Raw genomic sequence first — 12832 nt, forward strand, 5'->3', positions numbered from 1 at the left:
ATTTGTCACTAAACTTATGCAAAATCCTTATGAAATTATGTAAAATGCACAATGTATGCTTGAATCAAGGCATAAGTGAATATTTACCCAAAACTTGCTTATTTCCTAAAGAAATGTATGAAACTATCCTAAAAACAGTAAAGAAAAGGTCAGTGAAACTGGCCAAGATGCCCTGGCATCATCCTGCCATCCGTGGTTATTATTTCCACTTTGATTGTACCCTTGGTTGGGGCGGTCATAGAAGTTATGAGTGGATGCCACCATGTTGTCTTCTTGTTGGAGCTGCGGGCATTCATCAGTGTAATGGCTGTAATCAGCACAGATTCCGCAAATTCTTTGCAGGACTAATTGTTGGTTTTGCTGTGGTGAAGGAGGTTGAGCTTGCTGAGCTTGTTGTTGATTCAATTGCATCTGCTTCAGCAAGTTAGTCATCTCACATATGCTTTGAGTTAGAGCAGCAGTCTCTCTGTTAGAGGATACTTCTGCAACGGCTTTTGAACGGCCTTACCTTTGTCTGTGGTTCCTAGTAGATTCAGCTAAATCACTGATCAATTGCCAAGTCTTATCAGTGGTCTTGTACTTCTTCATAGACCCATTGCTAGCACTTTCCAATGTGGTCTTATCTTGGGGCCTCATGCCCTGTGTGATATAGCTAAGTAACACTATCTTGTCAATCCTGTGGTGGGGGCATGCTTCCAGAAGATTATTGAAGCCCTCCCAGTATTCAAAGAGAGTCTCATTGTCATCCTGAACAATTGTAGAAATATCCTTCCTCAGTTTATCAGTAACTTCATATGGAAAGAATTTCTCCAAAAACTCCTTTCTGAGTGTATCCCAGTTGGATACATTTGCTAGAGGTTGAGTGTAGTACCACTTTCTTGCTTTTCCCTCAAGAGAAAACGGGAAAGCTTTCAGCAAAATTGAAGTTTCATTAGTACCATCACGCCTGACAGTAGAACAGGCTGCCTGGAAATCTCTCAAGTTCTTGATAGGCTCTTGAGCAGGTAGGCCATGAAACTTGGGCATCAAATTTAGCAGTGCAGTCTTTATTTCAAAATCTGTAGCTACCGCTGGATGATGCGCTTGAAACGGTTGCATTGTAAAATCAGGGGCTCCTTCCTCCTGGATGGTAACTCTCCTAGCTACCATGCCTTCTGCACGTAAAACAACCGAATCAGTAGAACGGGGGCTGGTTTCTTCCTCAAGTTCACTTTCAGATCCGCCCTCAGCGTGGACTAACCGACGCTGTTCTCGCCTTATTCGTGAAATAGTCCTTTCAATTTCAGGATCGAATATTAGCAAGCGCGGATCAGGAAGTGAACGCGTCATTTGACGGAAGAAACATGCAGCTCATAGTAGCAAAACAAAATAAAATTCAAATAAATAAATTCTAATTAATAACATTAGCACTCTATTGCAACTCCCCGGCAACGGCGCCAAAAATTGATGAGGTACGGAAGTTGGTGAATTAAAAATTATTAAATGGTTACGTTACAAGTATAGTTCTTAACTCACCGAAAATCTGCCTATCAATTTAGAAATATGTCACAGAGAGTTTAAATTAAAAATTACTGGGAGTTTTAAGTCCCAAGCCGTCTCCCAACGAGTTGCAGAAAGTGTGCTATTTTATTAATCAGATGTTCCAAGAAGTTGAGTTAAGTAAATTGGAAATTAAATTGAGGAAATTTAATTAATATGAATAAAAGCCTTGACTAGGAGTTGATTAGTTAGAATTTCTACTGTTGATGGAGTGATTTTAAGATTAATTTATAATTAATGGTTGTTCTGTTTGGTTATCCTTTACTAGGTAAAGGAAAGTCAAACAAGTTGGAATGCTAGATCTGTTCACAAGTTGCAACCCACTTAGTTCAAAGGGATTGGTGTTAGTGATTAGATAACAATCCAATAGTTAACCCAATTACAATTTTTCTTTCAATCCTTCCAACCCAAGAGTTCCTTTCAATCAACTCCCCATCAAGTGAGGGAACTACTCACTCATTGTAAATAATAAATCCATAACACATGAAAGGGAATTAAAAGAAGACATGATTATTGGAATGGAAAATAAATTTAAATGGAAGAAATAACCCTTGTATTAAATAGTCATGAAAGTATTCAAATGAAAAAATTGAACAAAGCAAAGAACATGGAAGAATAAAACCAAGTTAAGAGAACAAACTAGAATGACGAGGTCTTGATGAGGAAATAACTCTTCTCAATGTTCCAATGCTAAGATCAATTAAAAATTAAATTTCTAAAAACCTAGAGAGAAAAACCTAGAGAGAAAAAACCTAGAGGAGGAAAAACTAGATCTAAAACTGTAAACTGTCTAGAATGAATGTTGTTCTTTGTCTCTGCATATTCTCTGGCTCTAGTCTGCTGTTCCGGGCCGAAAACTGGGTCGAAATAAGGTCCAAAATCGCCCCCAGCGAAGTCTGCAGATTATGCAGATCGCACATGTCACGCGATCGCGTCATCCATGCGGACGCGTCATTCGCGGTTTTCCTTGCCACGCGTTCGAGTCGCCCACGCTACCGCGTCGCCTGAGCTTTTCCAATCCGCGTGGCCGCGTGAGCCATGCGGCCGCGTCATTGCGATTCGCTCTCCTTCGCGCGGTTGCGTGAGCCATGTGACCGCGTCACTTCTCGCTGGTTATCTCCTCAAATTCTTGTGTTCCTTCCATTTTGCTAGCTTCCTTTCCAATCTCTAACTCATCCATGCCCTATGAAGTATGAAACACTCAACACACAGATCATGGCATCAAATGGAATAAAGGGAAACTAAAAATACATAATTAAAGTCTCTAGGAAGCATTTTTCAAACATGTTATAAATTCAGGAAGGGATTATAATTTCATGCTAATTTAATGAATAAATGGGTAAGGATCATGATAAAATCACACAATTAAACACAATATAAATCATAAAATAGTGGTTTATCAGTTAACTAAGTGAAAACAACAACCACTTGATACTACACTTGAGAGAATTCCAACAAGAATAGAACTTCCAATTAATCATTCCCCCGGTCAAGGCTTTTTATTTGATTACATAAATCTCTTTTAATTTACGTTGTTTTAATTCATAATCCTTTATTTTTCTGTTCTTCAACTCTTAAAAATTTCTCAAAGAACTCCTGATTAATAAAATAGTACCCTTTTGTCAACTCGTTGGGAGACGACCTGGGATTTCTACTCCCAGTATTTTCATTCTAATTTTGTGACAACCCTTCTAAATTGACAAGCGAATTTTTGTCGGTTAAGAACTGTACTTACAATGCTGTTCTTACTATAATTTCTTAATTGGCTGATTTCTGCCTCCATCAGTAATGAACGGAGTGCTCTTTGGTAAAGAACATAGCTTAGACAGACAGAGTGCTCTTTGAGAAAAACGGAGTGCCAAGAATCCTAGATTTAATCATGGGCCACGCTTTTAAAAGCGTGGTCTAAGGCTCCAAGGTGTGCTCAAACTTCAAAGTGTGTCTAAAATTCTTCTTTATTCTTTTGAGCTTGTTTTGTGCTTTTTGCTTCTTTCTCTACTTATATCCTGCAGAATATGTCAAATCAAATGATCAAAGCAATATACTATTTAAGCACTAAACACTTAATAATTAAGCATGATTAATAAAAATTAAAGGTGAAAAAGCATAGAAAAACATAACATGATGTGTAGTCATCACTTATATTAATTAAGCAAAAGGGTAAGTACTTTCATTATTAGTATATAGTTTATTATAATATTCCAGATTTCATTGACGTTGATTGTTTCCTTCTAGTCCCCTTGGTTAAACTCTAACTGCTTGCTTTTGTACCTTAATTTGTTTCTTTAATTTGTCACTGCCTTTCTGCCCAGGACAATTGGAATTATTTGACTCATATATAATATTATTATTTGATTTCTTTGTTTTTACATGTGTAAAAATGTTGTTTGACTCGTTGCATTGAAATAACTAATTCGGTTAGTAAAAACATATTAGAGATATATTCGTCCCCTCACTAGAATATATACACACAATATCATGTTATGTAAATATTTTAGAATGCTATAGAGTTGTGTGTTTCTATAAACTCTGCAGATCTTCTATTGTTGTGCTATCTAGTTTGTTATATGCATTTTTTTTTGCTGCCTTTGTTTTATGATGTTAGGACTTGGGATGGCGGTTTTGTCTTTTTGAGCTTATGGATGAATGGATTGTTATATATATTATTGTTTTAATTCATAAAACTATGTGCTGCATGTGTCTACTGCTGCACTTGGTGTCATACTAGGTACTAACATTGCTAATCTGTAATATACTGTTGCACAAGAGTTTCCAGCCTTTATTGTTGATTTCTATGTTGATCTTCCTATGCTCATCTCTCCCTAGTTGGAAGCCAACTTCAGGGATTATTTGCCTCTCACTCACCCACCCATAGAACTGGTTTTGGTGGAAGAATGAGAGGAACTTGAATTCATTGTAACTTGAGGAGCCAGAGCCAGCTTCCTTAGTCTTTCTTTTCTTTAATCCGATGGCCTTTGGTGGTGCCATTTGAATGTAATGAGAAGAGTTAAAAGGGTGATGAAGAGGGTTGAAAGAAGGGAAAGAAAGAAAACAAATCAAGGATTTGCTTCAACACCACACTTAGGACTTGATTGTCCCAATCAAGAAAGCAAGAAAGAAAGAAAGAAAGAAAGCAAAAGATGAAGAAGAAGGGTTTCGACTGTGAGTAGTGAAGTTTGTAGTGTGGAGAAGAGGGAAGGGTGAGTGCAATATATAGAGGTGAGAGGAGAGATCTGGAAGGTGGGAATTGATAGCAAAAATTGAATGTTTTCCCACTTGGGAGTAGCGCCCAGCGTGGAGAGAGGCGTCAACCCCCAACTGTTCAGCTTTCTTTTGATTTTTAAGTTCCAAAGTGTGAAGTACACTTTGACTCCTTAACTTTATGATTAATCAATGTCATGTGGGCCCCATCTCTTCCTGAAAATTCAGTTACAAATCCTCATTAGTGAACAAAAATTGCTTCAGATTCCTCCAGTTAAATGGCATTTAATGTGTGTTTCTTGGACACCAAACTTAAGTTCATTGCCAGTAATTGGTCTAATGATTGAACTTTATTGTGTACATTATGAGTGAAATAAATTTAATTCTTTCATACTCTTCCACTTCCATTTCATATGTACACAATTAATTATCAATTTTATTCACCCCACCAATATACTATATGCATTAGGATATTAATTAATTGCGCTGAACCTTGAATGTACGCATGAATCTCTCTTGATGGTGGCCACACCAGACTTAGTTTTGGGCTTACTTCCTAAGATTAATTTGGTTGTGTGTTATGTAAGCTCAAAATAAGTGGGTTGGTGGCCACACCAAACTTAGCTCTTTAGCTAGTTCCTCAGCCCAATTAACAACATCATGTATTGTAGCAAGCAATGTTGCACTTTCAGCAAACTAGAGAAAATTTTAAAGTGCAAATTAAAGAAACTAGAAACTAAACAACTAACAACTAAAACTGAAAAACACACAACCTAAGTGACTAAACATAAACTAATCTAACAACTTGAAATTGAAAGGATATGAATGTTGGGGTGCCTCCCAACTAGTGCTTCTTTAACGTCACTAGCTTGACGATCCTTCCTCTTTAGCTGAGGTTATAGTTCACTATTTGCTCATCCAATGAGTCCCCCAAGTAGTGCTTAAGTCTGTGGCCATTAACAATGAAAGTCCTCTGTGTCTTGTCATCTATAAGCTTCACATGACCATAAGGAGAAGCCTTGATGATTATAAATGGTCCAGACCATCTTGACTTCAGCTTCCCTGGGAAAAATTTTAGCCTTGAGTTGTATAATAGCACCTTTTGACCCTCTACAAACTCTCTTCTTGCCAGCCTTTGATCATTCCATTTCTTTGTTTTCTCCTTGTAAATCTTGGCATTTTCATAAGCTTGAGATTTGAATTCATCTAACTTATTGAGCTACAGCAATCTTCTTTCCCCAGCAGCTTGATTATCAAAGTTTAACTTCTTTAGAGCCCAAAATGCTCTATGTTCAAGCTCCACTAGTAGATGACAAGCTTTTCCAAACACCAATTGGTATGGGAACATGCCAATAGGTGTCTTAAAAGCTGTTCTATAAGCCCACAATGCATCATCTAGCTTCTTGGACTAATCTTTTCTTGAGTTCTCAACAGTCTTCTCAAGGATTCTCTTGAGCTCTCTATTTGAAATTTCAGCTTGACCATTGGTTTGTGGATGGTACGGGATTTCTACCTTGTGCTTAACACCATATTTGAGAAGGAGTTTTTCAAGTTGCTTATTGCAAAAATGAGTTCCCCCATCACTTATAAGAGCTCTTGGAACCCCAAATCGGCTAAATATGTTCTTCCTCAAGAAAATAATCACCACTTTATTGTTATTTGTTGATGTTGCTATAGCCTCTACCCATTTGGACACATAGTCCACAGCCACCAATATGTAGTTATTTGAGTATGAAGGTGGGAATGGTCCCATGAAATCAATCCCCCAAATATCAAACAACTCCAACTCTATGATGAATATTTGTGGCATTTCATTCTTTTTGGGTATGTTGCCATCTCTTTGACACTCATTGTACCTTGTCACAAACTCCTTTGCATCTTTGAATATTGTAGACCAAAAGAATCCACATTGCAACACCTTGTTTGCAGTCCTTTCTCCACTAAAATGTCCTCCATAGATAGATCCATGGCAATGCCAAAGAACCTCTTATCCTTCCTCATGAGAGATGCATCATCTTAGAATTCCATCAGCACACCTTTTGAAGAGGTAAGGTTCATCCAAAATATAATGCTTGGCATCATTGATGAGGTTCCTTTTCAAGTGCTTCTTGATGTTGGAAGGTAGCTCCCCAATGGCCTTGAAGTTGGCTATGTCTGCGAACCATGGGGCCTCTTAAATCATTATCAATTGCTCATCCGGGAAGCTTTCATTTACCCCAGGACTGTATATTTCATTCATGTCGGATCCTTGATAAGTGGTCAGCCACCTTATTTTCTGCTCCACTTCTGTCCTTGGTTTCAATGTTGAACTCTTGAAGTAATAGGATCCATCTTATCAATCTAGGCTTGGATTCTTGCTTTGTTAACAAGTATTTAAGTGCTGCATGGTCAGTAAACACAATGACTTTAGAACCGATGATGTAAGATCTAAATTTATCAAATGTAAAAAGTATAGCAAGAAGTTCTTTTTCTGTGGTGGTGTAATTCCTTTGGGCTTCATTGAGAACCTTGCTAGCATAGTAGATGACATGCACTAGCTTGTCTCTCCTTTGTCCTAAGACAGCACTAATAGCAGAATCTGATGCATCACATATCAATTCAAAAGGTAAGTCCTAGCTAGGTGGTGCTATAATAGGTGCAGAGGAGAGCTTGCTTTTAAGCTCATAAAAAGCTTGCACGCATTCTCTATCAAAGATAAATGGTACATTAGAGACAAGCAAGTTACTTAAAGGTTTGGCAATCTTTGAAAAGTCTCTAATGAACCTTCTATAAAACCCAGCATGTCCCAAGAAACTCCTAATTGCTTTGACAATGCAAGGTGGAGGTAATTTTTCAATCATTTCTACCTTGGCTCTATCTACCTCTATGCCTTTCTTAGAGATTTTGTGGCCAAGGACTACCCCTTCTGTGACCATAAAATGGCACTTTTCCATGTTCAAAACTAGGTTAGTCTCTTGGCATCTCTTGAGCACCAAGGCAAGATGGTGTAAGCAATTAGGAAAAGAGTCACCAAACACTGAAAAATCATCCATGAAAACCTCGATAAACCTCTCAATTATGTCAGAAAATATGGATAGCATGCACCTTTGGAATGTGGCAGGTGCATTGCACAAACCAAAGGGCATGCGTCTATATGCAAAAACACCATAAGGGCAAGTGAAAGAAGTCTTCTCTTGGTCTTTAGGATCCACTACAATCTGATTGTAGCCTGAGTATCCATTCAATAAACAGTAGTATTTATGTCTAACAAGTCTCTCCAATATTTGGTCCATGAATGGTAGAGGGAAATGGTCCTTTCTTGTGGCTTCATTGAGCTTTCTGTAGTCTATACACATGCACCATCCAGTCACTGTTCTTGTTGGTAAAAATTTATTTCTTTCATTTGGCACCACTGTGATTCCTCCCTTCTTGGGGACTACTTGAATAGGGCTCACCCAGGGGCTGTCTGAGATGGGGTAAATCACCTCTGCTTGCCATAATTTCAGCACTTCTTTTTGTACCACTTCTTTCATTGTTGGATTCAATCTTCGTTGGGCTTGTATTGAGGGCTTGGCATCCTCCTCAAGAAGGATTTTATGTACGCACATTGAAGGGCTAATCCTCGTTAAATCTAAAAGTGTCCATCTTATGGCATCCTTGTTTTTCCTCAACACATTGATGAGCTTCTCTTCTTGTTCTTCACTCAAGCTTGAGTTGATGATTACTGAATATGTGTTATTGCTCCCCAAGTAAGCATACTTCAAGCTTGGGGGTAAGGTTTTCAACTCCAGCTTTGGTGCTTTCATCTTCTCCTTGTTTTTCTTGTCTAGCATGATTGAGCCTTCTATGATTTCTTGTGGTAGTTCACCACATGATGTTTGATGATCTTGCTCCATTGCTTCTTCACATTTCTTCTTCTAGGACTCCTTGAACCAGCTTCACCATTGTGTCCACCATCATACATTCTTCAATGGATTCCGTGGGGTAGCTCATTGCAGTGAAAACACTGAACACCATCTTTTTCTCATGCAGTCTTAGAAATAATTCTCCTTTTTGCACATCAATTAGAGCTCCAGCTATTGCCAAGAATGGTCTTCCTAGTATGATTGATGCATTAGACTCTTCCTCCATGTCAAGCACAACAAAATCAGCTGGGAAGATGAACTCTGCCACTTTAACCAACAAGTCTTCTACCGATCCATGGGAAAACTTGAATGTCCTATCAGCTAGTTGAAGTGCCATCCTTGTTGGTTTGTCTTCTTCAATTCTCGTTCTCTTCATCATGGCCAAGGATATAAGGTTGATGCTAGCTCCCAGATCACATAGTGCTTTTTCAATGCTAATATCTGGTGCGGAATTTCTAACCACAAACTAACTGGCAAGTGCACCGGGTCGTACCAAGTAATACCTCAGGTGAGTGAGGGTCGATCCCACGAGGTTTAATGGACTAAGCAACAATGGTTGATTAATTTACTTAGTTAGACAAGCAGAAAATGGTGTTTAAGAGTTCAAAAGCATTAAACAGTAAATTCAGTAAATCAGAAAGCAAGCAGTAAACAGGTTGTAAAATATATGGAGAAACAGTTAAGACTTCAGAGTTATCTATTTTCCGGATTGACTTTTCTTACTAACTATTTTAATCATGAAAGATTCAATTCATGGCAAACTACATATGACTAAGCCCTAATTCCTTAGACCTTCTTAGTCTACTCTAACTTTTATCAACCGCCAATTCCTTGGTCATTTAATTCCAATTAGAGGATGAAGTTCAATTCTAGTTTATATGCCACAAAAATCCTAATTACCCAAATATAAAAGGATTATATGTCACGTATCCCGTTAAGTCCAGATAATTAGAAATTTAAGAGAATGTGTTTTCAAGCTGTTGTTCAAGTAAAGAGCTTTTCCAAGTTATACAAGAACTCAATTAGAACAAGGGTCATACTTCCGTTCCACCCAACTTCATAAGATAAAGAACGAAAACAATTCTTGAATTATAAATCAGTACATGAATTAAAATAGAAAAACAATAGTATCAATCCATACAATAGACAGAGCTCCTAACCTTAACAATGGAGGTTTAGTTGCTCATGGAGTATGTGTCTCTTCTTCCTTCTTGATTTCTGAGTCATTTGCAACCTCTTCTTCTTGCAAATTATGGCTTGAGGATGTCTCCTTCACCACCTTCCCACTTCTTAGTGTGATGGCCTTGCATTCCCTCTAGGATTGGTCATGGTGTCCCTAGAAAATATGTTTGTAGGCATTAGTATTTGCTCGGATAGATATCCTAATTGTGACTCTAGTTTTGAGATTGCTGCCCCTTGGTTCTTTATGTTGGATCTAGCCTCGTCTTGGATTGAATCTATCTTTTTTTCAGCTTGCAATTGTCTCTCTGCAACAGTGGCAATATTCCCTGCCATTTGTGCCATCATGGCCTTCAATCTTGCAAAGTTTTTGTTGTCATCACATGGTTGTGGGGCTGAGGATGATACATTTGGGAATAGTTGCTATGTGGTTGTTGGTTGGAGTGATAAGGGGCATTGTGTAGGTTGTGGTAGGGCCTATGATTGTTAGATTGATGACTGGGGTTGTTGTATTAGTTAGAGTGATATGGTTTATGGTCTTGGTTATGATTTTGTTGGTTTTTCCACCCAAAGTTTGGGTGGTTCTTCCAACCTGGATTGTATGTTTCAGCATTGGAATCATATGGTTGTCTTGATGAGTTGTTCACATAGTTGGCTTGCTCCCATTCACATTCAACTTCTGGACTATCTCCTTCTTGCATAGGTGCTTGAGTGTTAATTGCTGAGACTTGATTCTTCTTCATTTGCTTGGTTAGAGCAGCTAGTTGAGCTGTGATCACCTTGTTTTGAACCAGTAGAGCACCCATATGGTTCAACTCCATTACTCCCCTCCTTGGGTTCCTATCGGAGGCATAGAAATACTCATTGTTAGCCACAATTTCTATTATGTCTATGGCCTCTTCAATTGTCTTCTTGTTATTGAGAGAACCTCCTGAAGAGTGTCTAGGGCCTTTTTTGACTCTTGAGACAATCCTTCATAGAATATGTGCAGCTGGACCCACTCATTGAACATATCCAGAGGACATTTTCTTGTCAACTTTTTGTATCTCTCCCAAGCTTCATAGAGAGTCTCCCCATCTTGTTGTCTAAATGTTTGTACCTCAGCTCTCAATTTGTTGACTCTTTGGGGAAGTTAAAATTTTGCCAAGAACTTGTTCACAACATCATCCCATGTTGTCAAACTCTCCTTTGGAAATAATTCCAACCACTTAGATGCTTTATCCCTGAGAGAAAAGGGGAACAAAAATAGTTTGTAGGTGTCAGGGTGAACACCATTAGCCTTCACTGTATCACAGATTCTCAAGAATGTGGTTAGATGTTGATTTGGATCTTCTTGAGCATTTTTTTCGAATGAACAGTTATTCTGAACAAGAGTGATTAGCTGTGGTTTGAGCTTAAAATTGTTGGCATGTATGGTGGATTTCAAGATGCTACTCCCACAATTTCCAAGATTGGGATTAATGTAAGAGCCTAGCACTCTTCTTTCTTGTGGGGGATCATGGTTGCCCACTCCTTTATCTTGATGATTGTGTACTTCACCTTCCATATTTTGAGTTGGATTCTCTTCTTCTTCATCATCACCAACTACCCTTTTGCCTTTTACCACTGCTTCTCTTTTCAATCTAGAAATGTGTTCTCAGGTTCAGAATCGTAGAAGATTGTAGCTCCTCTCTTCCCTGTCATATACAACACAAAACCAAATCTAAAACAAGGATTATCACCCTCTTTGGAAGAAGGGTGAGTAAGTCAATTTAGGTTGATGCAAAGCATCAAGAAATTAGTGTGCTTCTTATTAGAATGGATATATATACAATGAACAACTAGAAATTCAAGTGCTAAAAGAAGGAAAGAAAATAAGAACTGAAATTAAAGTAAGTAACAAAGTAAATAAAAATGCTTAATCTAAATACCCATCAACTTAATCATTGTCAATTCAAAATCAATCTCCGGCAACGGCGCCATAAACTTGATGAACCAAAAATTCACTATATCAAAATATAATGAATATAATGAATTCGTCTTTGGCAAGTATACCAAATTGTCCTCAGGTAATAACTCACAGTAGAGTGAGGTCGAATCCCATAGAGATTGATTGATTGAGCAACTTTAGTTAATGAGTGATTTAGTCAAGCTAATTAAGAAGAATTGTTAGGTGCAGAATTCTAAATGACAGAATTGTAAATGACTTAAAGATAAAGGAAAGCAATAAAGTGGAGAATTATAAAGAACATGAAAGTAAATTACTGAAACATAAATGACTGAATTGTAAATGGGAATGGGTTGATAGCAGAATTTAAAGGAAGCTATAAAGAATAGGGAAGATAAGAATAGGGGAAATTCATTAGGATTAGGAGATGTTGCTCTCTTTGGATCAAATCTAGATCATCTCATCTTTAATCATACAACTCATTGACCTATTGGCAATCATGATTGATTGAACCCCAATTCCTTGGTGATTCAATCTCTCAAATCTTGATAATCAGCCAATTTCTTGGTCTAATTGCTCCTGAAGAGAGATAAGCTTGGTCCCTAATTATACCACACATCCTCATAGATCCAAATAGTGGGTGAATTTCATATCACCATATCCAATCCCAAAGCCCAGATCTACTCAAGTGTGAGAAGGGATTTCAAGCATGGTTCCATGTTTCCTTTTTCCAAGGTTTCCATAAAATCCAAATTGCATTCAACCTCTTTTCCAATATGATTGAACACTAGACTTGAGAAACGAAATTCCTTCTAGCAAATCAAAGAAAAGATGAAAAGAAGAAGAAATTCACTATCATTAATCCATCAAGTACAACAGAGCTCCCTCTCCTAATGAGAGGGAGTTTAGCTACTCATAGCTCAGAGAAAAGTACAAGAGATGGAAGAAAATGAAGTGAAGTCTAAAGGTAAACTAAACAAATTCCCTTTTTTTGCAAACTAACCAATCCAACCCCTTTTTCACTACTCTCAAAGGGGTATTTATACTACTCCTACCACTAGAAAAAAAATTACGAAAAGGAAAAGAAAATTACAATCGAAAC

General features: G+C 37.8%; 1 non-coding gene across 1 annotated transcript; it reads left to right on the forward strand.

Annotated features, from left to right (window-relative positions):
* Positions 1–673: 673 nt before the first annotated feature.
* On the forward strand, positions 674–780 carry LOC112752590 (small nucleolar RNA R71). The gene has a single exon (XR_003177019.1). It is a non-coding gene; the product is annotated as a small nucleolar RNA R71 (small nucleolar RNA).
* The last annotated feature ends 12052 nt before the right edge of the window (positions 781–12832 follow it).

This window comes from Arachis hypogaea, chromosome 15 (genome assembly GCF_003086295.3).
Source record: "Arachis hypogaea cultivar Tifrunner chromosome 15, arahy.Tifrunner.gnm2.J5K5, whole genome shotgun sequence".
Lineage (NCBI taxonomy): Eukaryota > Viridiplantae > Streptophyta > Magnoliopsida > Fabales > Fabaceae > Arachis > Arachis hypogaea.